Raw genomic sequence first — 11,285 nt, forward strand, 5'->3', positions numbered from 1 at the left:
AATAGAAGTTGTGTGACTTGCCTGGGATTACACAGTTAATAAGTGTTCAGATCCAATTGGAACTCAGGACTTCCTAATTCTAAGCTCACTCTAGTCCTCTATCCACTGAACCACTTAGCTGCTTCTAACATTATCATTAGTATTTCTATCAATTTTTATTTCATGTCCAAAAGTATTTAAACTATTAAAGCTGAAACCTGCACTAAGACTTTGGGAACACTGTGTGTCTGTGTATATACACACATATGTACACATACATATATGTATATACAAATAGATAATGGTTAAATAGACATAAAAGCAAATAGACAAAATATACTAAGGAATAATAAATGCTCTAACAGTGCATACCTAGGACCTTGATTCCGAGACAACTGGTAGACTTCATCCAGGTCCTGATGAACCACAGCGTGTAATCACCTAGGAGAAATTGAATAAATTATAAAAATTTCCTCCCTTGTAAAATAACCACTCCCAAAGCCCAACCAGCTGGCTTGGATTCCAGGTGCACTAAAAAGAAACAGAATGCCATGTTAATTTCTCCATATCAGTCATCTTCCTGGAAAGGGAAAAAAAGAAACAGATTCAATTATCCTGGAGGCTGTGCCTAAAATAAGGATGCTCCTTAGCTAATTCCATTTTGTGCAGGGAGGGTAGTGTGTTCTTCTCATCTCTTCCCTGCAATCTGCCATGGCAAAAGGGCACAGAAAGTGCATCCTACTACCCCCACACTCACACAGTCTTGACAGAACACAAAGCATCTTTCTTCTAAACCCAGCAATGATTTTTAAGGTTTCTCAAGGAAAGTGAAAGAACTTGCATTTTTTTCCCCAAATTCCAAGCCAACTTATGTAATGGCTTTTACAGCACCTGTGTTTCTACAACAAGACATTTGATATGCCACATGGTATACATTTTTAAAAAGAAAAGACAGTTTGAAATGTAGTTTTACTATTTAGAGCTCCTACCACAATTAGGAGAATTTTTCATATTTTTAAAGCCTCATGTTTCTCATGGAAACCACTTGATTAGTACATCGACAACTCTATTTTAACAGCACATATGGCGCATAGATAATCTACCCTAGTTTTCTTGGGAATTGCTTTGAAAGGAGCAGTAGGAAAGTTGTCAGTCCCCCAAATGGCCAATAGGTTTCATATGTAGCAAATTGGGCTAGCAAACAAACAAACAAACAATTTAAAAAAAACCCTCAAGTTCAGTTCAAACAATACTGGACCCCAAGTGCCTGAGGATATTTGCAAATGGTGATGGATTCAAGGACTTACTGAGGTGCTGATCCTTATGGAAAGATCATTTTTATTGATCATGTCAGGAATGTCTCATTTAAAGTAAAATCATGTGTCACTTTATCTTGGATTACTATTCCTAACCCCAATTTTCCCTAGCAGGCTAAGTATCCAGAGCTTGGCCATTATACCTTACCTCAGTGTCCTGGGGGTAATTTTGAAGGGATGGATGAGTGAGGGTTATATTATTGCAGCTTATGAGTCCCCCATGGCATGCTCTCTACCCCCTTACCCTCCATGATTATCAATTAATATCCATTAATTGGGCAAGCAGCTTTTAGAGATAAGCATTTACTATGGTGGTATAGTTGGACACTCTCACCAAAACAAAGAGTTTGCAGAGGACTAGGTTCAAGTTTAGAAAGCATATTAGCAAAGGTTTAAGGCATAGTTCTTGGTTGCTGGAAATCCTGTCCTTCTCTTTGTTTGGTAATCACAAAATTCCGCATAAATATTGGGTAGCTTTTTCTTCTGGGTTCCTTGTAAAATCTTGTATCTATCTTTCTCTATATCATCTAGTCTTCCATCAATTCTTGCTGTAGAAGCAGCTGTTAGCTACTACTATCTTAGAAATGCTTCTAGGACACCAATAAAAAAAGTTCAATTATCTTCCAGATGTCCAAAGTTCGCAAGGTTCTTCTCTGGTCAAAAGCAGGAAGATACTGAGGGTGAAATGCTCTCTCTTTCCCTTGGTTCATATGTTTGAGTTTTAAGTGTTTGACAAGAGAGGAGAAAGCATTCCATCTATTGGGAAAGAGGAGGAAAACTACAAGCCTCAATATGAGTCATTTTATACCCTCTCTTCTGGACCAGAGGAAAATCTTGTGGGCTTGAAGATTACCAGAGGATCTTGAATTACTCTTCTTTCCATTAAAATTCAAACAGTATCCCAGGAACAAATGAAAATGTATCTATATCATAAGCCAAGGACAAAATGTATGTAGATTCAACATCCAACAAAAAGCCTTTTTTGGATTTAAGTCCCTAAGTCAAAACAACTTTGTTATTGTTCAGTCATGTTCAACTCTTCATGACCCCATTTGAGGTTTTCTAGGTAAAGATACTGGAGTAGTTTGCCATTTCTTTCTCTAGCCAATTTTACAGGTAAGGCAACAGGAAAATAGGTTTAAGCGACTTCCCCAGGGCCACACAACTAGTAAGTGTCTGATACTGTATTTGAACTCATGAAAGTAAGTCTTCTTGATTCCAAGCCCAGTGCTCTATTCACTGAACTACATACTTACTACAACAGAAAATGTGAAATATCACATTGGAAAAACAACTGACCTGTAAAATTAGATTGAGGAGAGATAATTTTAAAATACTCAGACTACTTGAAAACTATAATCAAAGAAAGAGCCAAGACTTCATATTTCAAGAAATTATAAAGGAAAATTGCTCAATATCTTAGATACATAGAGCAAAAAAATGGAAAGAATCCCCAATCAACTCCTGAAAGAGACCACAAAATAAAAACTCTCAGGAATGTAATAGTTAAATTCCAGAGCTCCCAGTTAAAAAAGAAAATGCTTCAAGTAGTCATACAGAAAAAATTCAAATATTGTGGAGTCGCAGTCATAATCACACAAGATTTAGTGGCTTCCACATTAAGAGAATTGAAGGCATGGAATGTGGTATTCTAGAAGGCGAAGGACCTAATATTATAAAGAAGAATACTCTACCAACAAAACTAAGTATAATGCTCCACGAGGATGCAAGGGGGGGGCATGGATATTTAATAAAATAGAAGACTTTCAAGTATTCCTGATGAAAAGATGAGAACTGAATAGAAAATATGACATTCAAACATGACTCAAGAAGTAAAAATATTTTTTTAATTTAAATAAAAAAGTAAATTTGAAAAAGCAATCATAAGGGTCTCAATAAAGTTAAACTGTTTACATGGGAAGATGATACATGTAACTTCTAAGACTTAGTCATTAAAAGGAGTTTACATAGACATAGGGTGTGTGTTTACATAAATATGGCTGTGAGGCAATTTTGTTGGAATGATCTTGAGAAGAAATGAAGGGCTAAGAAAGAGGGTTGCACTGGGAGAAGGAAGGAAGGAAGAGATAGAACAGCAAAATTTTTCTCCCATAAAGGAGGTACATAAGGAAGAGCTTTTAAAGAGAAGGAAAATATGGGGAGGGGGATAATGGTCAATGTTTAAACCTTACTCTCAATGGGAATTGGTTAAAGGAGGGAGAAATACATACATACACACATTTACTCACATGCTTACATAAACATATGTATATATATGTGTGTGTGTATTAACGTGTATATGTATGTATATACACAACTGGTTATAGAAATCTATCTTGCCCAATTAGGAAATAGAAGGGGAAGAGGCTAAGATATATGGAGCAAAAGATTAAAGGAGGCACTGGTTAGAAGCAAAATAGACTTTTGAGGAAGGACAGGATGAAAAGAGAGAGAAGAAAAAAAAACAGAAGAAAACAGGATGCAGGGAAATATGCAGCAATCATAACTGTGACTATGAATAGAATGAGCTTATCCATAAAAGAGAAATGGATAGCAGAATAGATTAGAAATCAGAATTTAATATGTCGCTTATGAGAGAAACACTTGAAACAGAAAGACATACACAGAGTTAAAGTAAAGAGCTGGAACAGAATCTAATATGCTTCAGTTGAAATAAAAAAGGCAGGGGTAGCAACCATGACCTTGGATGAAGCAAAACCAAAAACAGACTTAATTAAAAGAGGTAATCAGGGAAACTGCATTCTGCTAAAATTTCTCAAGTATATACTGAGTAAAGTATTGAGTCAAATGTATAACAATAAGTCATTTACCAACTGATAGTCAAAGGATATAAAAAGGTATTTTTCAGAAGAAAAAATTAAAGCTATCTATAATTATAGGAAATAACATTCTAAATCACTATTGATTAGAGAAAAGAAAATTAAAACTACTCTGAGGCATCACTTCACATCTGTCAGAAATGACAAATGCTAGAGGGGAGGAGGTTGGGAATAGATATACTAATGAATTGTTGGTGAAGTAGTGAACTGGTCTAACCATTCTGTAGCACAATTTGGAACCAAGGCAAAGGGCTATAAAGCTGTGCATACTCTTTGATTCAGCAATACAATTGTTAGGTCTGTGTTCCATTAAGTCATGAGGTTTTTCTAGTACAGAATAACAATATGTATATGTACAGGATGGGAAGGTTCACATGTATGTTTAAACAAACACAAAAGAGCATTGAAACAATATATGGAATGTCTAATTAGCGACATATAACACATTAAAAGAGAGAGGTAGAGAGATGTAGAAGCTAATTGTACCACAGTATGAATACATAGATGTGAAGACATTAAAACAAGCTGTTAATATATGATATGATTGAAGAGAAAAAAATTTCCAGTTATCATTCCAGACAAAGAATCACTGATTATTACCTGTTTCAACATGAATCACAGCCCAGCAGTATATGACTGATCTCTACCCCACCCTAAGGTACTTTCCAAAGTTTAAGGTAATATTCTGCGGACTACTACCGTTTACTAAGCTGAGTCAATACAAACATCAGTATCTAACGGATGTTTATTATAAAACAGCTGAGCCATGGACTGATATTTACATGTGTCACTAAAATTTAATTTTTTTCAATTTTTTATTCATATATAATAAAATATCTCTGGCAGCTATGCCTATGATAAGCAAACAAAGCTGATATCTTCACCATTCATTGTTTCCTTGACACTTCCAACTTAATGGTTTTGCATACAGACTTGACACTTCAAAAAGGACATTCGCACAGAATTTTAAACCACATTCTTGTGTAGTCAAACAAATAATTGCTGTTTTACCTAATGCAGATTTATGAAGTATATTATCCTTTGAACAGGTGATTTTTCTTACCTAAACAACTTGAAAACATGAAATGTGTTAATACTCCTCATCCATTACTTTATGTTACAGTTTAAATTGAAAGCTAGTTCCAAAGAATAAAAGGCACAAAACCACAATATTTTAAAAGGTATCATTATTGCAGTGCAGTAAGATACACAATAGCACAGATTGAAAAATTTATGTATGAATACATCAAGTATCTGTGTTTTCAATCAGTGTAAGAATTCCCTCCACCAAGAGAGATCACAAGAAAACTACAAGTCATAATTTTGGAAATCTGCCTGAAACTCAGAGGGGGAAAGGATTTGTCCATGGAGATTCTGATAGTGTCACAAGTGAGACTCAAACCCAGTTCTTCCTGATTCCAAGTGCATTGTTCTCTCCACTGTACCAGAATGGCACATGTGTGTGACTTTTAAGAGAAGAATAATTCAAAAAGTTTTTTAAACACCCATATAAGTCTTCTTCAATGACAAAGAAGAAACAACAAATAACAACCCCAGGAGTTCACAAGTTCTAGGGTTCACAAGTTGTTTCACACATTCTGTTTCTTAACAGACTTGATACAAGGTCAAAAGAAACTTGAACTAAAAAAAAAGAGTTAATTCAATAGCTGAAGCAAGATGTAAACTACTTCTGTGCTTTCCATTGCAGTCTTGTTGTGAAAGAAGAATCAGAACAAAAGGGAAAACCATGAGAAAAAAAAGAGAGAGAGAAATAGTGTGCTTTGATCTGCATTCAGACTTCATAGTCCTTTCTCTGGATGTGGACAGTATTTTTCATCATGAGTCTTTTGGAATTATCTTAGATCATTTTTTTTTGCTGAGAAGAGCTAAGTCTATCAAAGTTTGTCACCCCACAATGTTGCTGTTACATGTACAATGTTCTCCTGGTTCTGCTGAATGGCAAGTATTTGAAGTTATGATCCAAGAAACATTTTATATTGAGTACCTATACTTGTAAAATGGAAGCAGCTAGGTAGCTCAGTGGATGACTGCCAGGTCTGGAGTCTAGAAGACCTGAGTTCAAATGTGACCACAGGTACTTACCAGCTGTGTGATCCTGAGCAAGTAACTTACCCCTATTTGCCTCACTTTCCTCACCTGTAAAATGAGCTAGAGAAGGGAATGGTAAAACGCCAGTTTCTTTGCCAAGAAAATCCTGTGTAGATCAAAAAGAGTCAGATATGACTGAATGACTGAACAACAGCAATGTGTAAGGTATTTGGCTATGCATTGGGGACATGACAACAAAAATTTAATTGTCCTTGCTCACCAAAGCTTTACATTCAATCAAAGCAAGTGGCATGTACATGCATAAAAGTATATACAAAAGATGTACAAGGACGTTTTGCAAAGGAGGGCCAGATAACACAGGAGAACTAGATTTTTAGGAAAGGATACGAATATAAATTTTTAGTTTGTTTTTTTTTTTCAGAGAATCATAGGCCATTATGTCAATTCTTTGCTTTGTCTACATACTGTAGTAATGTCCTCTTTAGACATGTAAGCTTCCAAATTTTCTGTGTCTGTATGTGTATTCGTAAATGATATTTTTGAGTATTGGAAGGATGAGAAAGGATTACTCCACATACCCTGCCTAGACAAAGTTGTGAAGGAGAAAATGTGTTAGTACAACAGGGTAAACAGTGTAGCTGACCCAGAAGGAAGGGGAAGCAGCAGGTGTAGGAACTGCGTCAAGAGTTATACTGGTGCCTCTGCATTCATGAGAGCTCCAAACAGCTCACAAGCTGTGAGCAGTTATAAAAGTTGTACTTTTTCCTGAAACCAATCCCATGATCCTGCCAAAGCAGAGTGAAAGAAAAAGAATTTTTTGGCTTAAGAAAGAAAAAAAATCTTAATCCTAATTTAATAGTTGGTTGTAAATATTAATAGTAAAATGATGATTTATCTCAATGCTGACCAGACTCGGTTCCACAAAGAGACAGGGCGGGCCATGTCTACAGAATTTAAGAACTACTTTATTCTTGTTGCTTATGCTTGCCAAGTTAGGGCTCAATAAGCCTCCTTTTGTTAACTGCTCGAAGACATGTCTCATTTTTTCCCAGCATCGGACCTGGACTAACAAAGTACCGACTTTGAGCTTGCTCCCAACAGAGGTGAATCTCTGTAGGTTTTGATCTTTATAAGAAGTAGCATCACTGGTTAAAAAAAAAAAGGCAGCCAGCCTTACACATTGGTAGAGTTGTCAGTTCTCTGTTTGATGCTGGGGTGATACCATCAAGGCCAAATGCTCACAAAATGGCACACTATAAAAGTGCTAGATTTGCAGTTGGAGAACCGAGGTTCCAGTCCTGTCTATTTTACAAAACCATTTACTGTCTGGGTTTCCTCAGCTGTAAATTGAAGGAATTAGAATAGAGGACATCTCCAATGTCTTCTAATTCTAAAATACTATGAAGATTCCCTCAGCGCAGGTTTCTTTTAATCCACAATTCAGCATTATTTTGGGATTAGGGAGTTCCAGGCTATGGAATGACTGATAATATGAATGACTGATATGCTTAATGAATGAAGCTATCATCAGACTTTCTAATACAAATTAGCTATTGATTTACTTTATTGACAGCTGATGAGGATTTTTAATGCAGGGAGAAGGAAGAGATATTTTTGGACCATGGAGTACTGCCTTTAGAAGACAAAGTTGGAATAGGGTAATTCAGTGGGTATGTATTAAGGTTTTTAGCAACCAGAGACACTATGAGGATGTTCAGTGTTTGCAGAACAGGAGTCCTGGGGAGAATGAAAGCAGAGAAATGCAAAGCTTGCTTTTTCTGAAAGAAAAGAAATAAAAAGAAGCCATATTAGTTGATAAACCTGAAGCCTTCAAGTTAGCAGTGACCGGTTCCCTGTTGGTATTCTTTACAGAAGACCTCCAGGTAACTGCCCACTGTAGACATTGAAGTAAAAGTTGTTCCTATGACACATTATTCTGATCACTTTCTTCTCATGGGCCTTATCTCAACAAAGAGACCCATGGAAAGGAAGGCACTCTTGGACGACCAAGATCACTGGCACATCTCATTTTGGAGAAGATGTTTCCTTGTTCTTTTTCTTTCTTTCCTAGTTTAGGACCCAGCACTGGTAGATCATTCAGTCTCTGAAGGACATGACTGATTGATGAGATTAACCCTAACCCTCAGGAAACATGTTATTCAATCTTGGTTTGGACTCCACACATCCAGGAGGGGGTGGGGTGGGAAATATAAACAGAAGTAAAATTCTTGCCCCAAAGAGAGCAACCTTGTCCTTGCAAGCTTCTATTAGAATTTGGGGTGACTCAGCTCATGAAGGAGAAAACTAACAAAGTGGTCTGGGGGCAGATGTATTCATCTGTCCAGATTGTGGGATATGATCTTATGATCAAGCTATGTTCTCAGCAGGAGAAAATGAAAACTGCTACCCCACCTCTTCATTAAATGTCTACCAATCAAGGTTGATTTTCACTTAATGGGAGCATTTTCTTCCAAAAAAAAATTTAAGGCTTTCAGGCTTTACATGTTTTGTTTTTGGTTGCTGATAGAAACTACAACCATCAATTTATTATTGTTGTTATATTATTATATATTATTAATATATCAATACACAATAATTATTTATTATTAGTAGCCTAACTAATAAATTGATTATTAACTACTCAAAATCTTTATCTCTTGAGTTTTTCATTTGTCATAGCAGGGTGGAATATGGTGACTCACATGGTATTGTGGCAACCTACTCCATTGTGGAAACTTTAATGCCTTAGGTGACCTGACCAGAAAGCCATGTCAGCATAGTCAGAGGTTATCTGGAAGCTGTATCAAGAGAGGCGCAACTTGAACCTCACTCCCTCAATATAAGCCAATAACATCCTGGCTTTGTCTTCTTCTGGAACCAACCCGTTTTTTAGGGAAGAGAAGAGAATTCTGATAGATGTTGGTCTTATCATACCATTCCATGGTGGTATGGTCCTAAAGACCTTGTAGAGAATCTCCCATCATATGCATTATTTTAGGTCTTTTACTGAACAATCCTCCTGGCATAGACCAGAGAAAAAGGCAAAAAAAAAGTCCTGCCCCACCTGAAAAATAATTCACTAAAGAAAGAGAAGAAAGAAAAAAAAAAGAAAGAAAAAACCATAGAAGAGAATAAAAGCCAGAAGTCTTAGTTCTTTATTTCTCTCTTTGGAAAGATGAAGTCTCAGATCTCAATGATCTGATCTGTGTAGTGGGTGATGCCAAATCTTTGCATTTCACAAGGGTGGAATAATAGATGCCACCTCAAGACCAGTCATGGATTCTTCTCCTGCTGGAAGGCAGTGATGAGGAGCAGGAGTAGGACCAAGTACAGATGATGGCACTTCCATCATGGCAAGCAATTCACCATCGCACTTGAGGGCCATCTGTAATAAAGTGGCTAGGAGGTCATAAGCCTCTACTATTGCAACCTGTCCCAAGATCTAAGCTGAAGCCAAAGCTCTCTCAATAGGGTCACCCCCTCAGTATTCCCTGACTCACTGACCAGAATCTCTTCCTCCCTGAGTCACATCAAGGGAATGATACAAAATCTTTGTCCCATCAAAAACCTCTGAAGAGGGCTGTTCCTTCTTTCATAGGGACTAAATAAGAACTTTCTGCAACCGCATTAAGGAACTCAAAATTATCACCCAGTCAGCTAGGGAATCCCCTTTCTGCCAAGTAATTACTAATTCACTATAGTTGCGTAGCAATAGTTTCACTTCCCTGTGGCATTAAAAAGCAAAGCACCTCCTAGCAATAACATCCCTTGGTCCCTCAAGTCCTTTCTGGGAAGGAGTTGTCACAACCATTCTAGGAGAAAGAAAGCCTGCCAATGGACAGAAAAATCAACTATTTTTCTAGGATATATGGTACCTTCTGAGGGAATAACGATGCTGAGGCCAAGGAAACTCTTAGCAAGTAATAAGGAAGGATGAGAGAGTCAGCTAAAACTATCTCCAGAGACAGTGCATTCTTATCATGTAAATTTTCTTGGAAACTAGATGCCATAAACCAATGAATGTGAAAGACTTTCCTTTTCCTAGGGGAGGTTTGATTTGTCATATACATGGTTTTTGAGATATTGGATGCTTGCCCTGAATGCACCATGATGGTTGCAGTTATTGATTCACAGAAGCAAACATCTTTCTCTGAAATGGAAGTGCCATTTTTCCAGTCAGTGACAAATTGAGGATCGTGTAGGTTAGGTAAGTGCTCCAACTAGCACAAGAAATGCAGTGGAGTAAAAATTGCTGCCTTGCCTTTAGCTAGGAGGAATCATATGGTCTAATGCTCAGCACAAGAGGACATCACTAACTCAATGTCCATATTGACAATAGACCCACTCCCCAACCTCTGCTGTATTCATAGAGGCTTCAACATGGTTATTTAGAATAATGTCTCTGTTAGGTGTTGACATGTCCCAAAGAGAACCTTACACATTTGGAGGATTTACCAAAATTCTTCAATTGGTCCTGATCCCCAAGGGGGAAGTATTTGACTTTGATTTCTTTCTTTCTTTCCCTTTTTTGACTCTTTGAGCTCTGGATCACTTGGCCAAATTAATGTCCATTACCCAAGAATCAATGTAGGTGGAATCTTATCTACCCTGTTCCTCAAGGGTCCCTCCTGCCCCAGTGCTGAATTTCACTATACAGTTTCTCTAGCACTTCAATTGAATGATGATCAATTTCTTTCTTATCAGCTGTTTCAGGAACCAAATCCTCAAGTCATCCTCCTCTGCTCATCTAGCACTGTAAACCCTTCCCTTTCAGAGTGTGGGCTACTGTAGCAGTGTTTACTCAAGCCAAAGTTAATCTTCACCCACTGATCAGCTCACACTTGAATAATTATATTTGGGAGGGGTCTACCATCCCTGACCATGGTAGATCCATAGCTCAAATCACAGCCAATTCTGGTAAAGCTTCACCCCAAAGTGAGGATCGGATTACCTCCAAGACAGGTCTGTCATAAGATGTGGCAAGGGGAGTAGGTTGAACAGGGCAGATAGATATTGCACTGGATAGATCCCCAGGCCTGGAGTCAGGAAGACCTGAGTTCAAATCCAGTCTCAGACACTA

This window comes from Petaurus breviceps, unplaced genomic scaffold (assembly GCF_028583685.1).
Source record: "Petaurus breviceps papuanus isolate PSGF00001 unplaced genomic scaffold, PetGlider_PUasm1.0 126, whole genome shotgun sequence".
Lineage (NCBI taxonomy): Eukaryota > Metazoa > Chordata > Mammalia > Diprotodontia > Petauridae > Petaurus > Petaurus breviceps.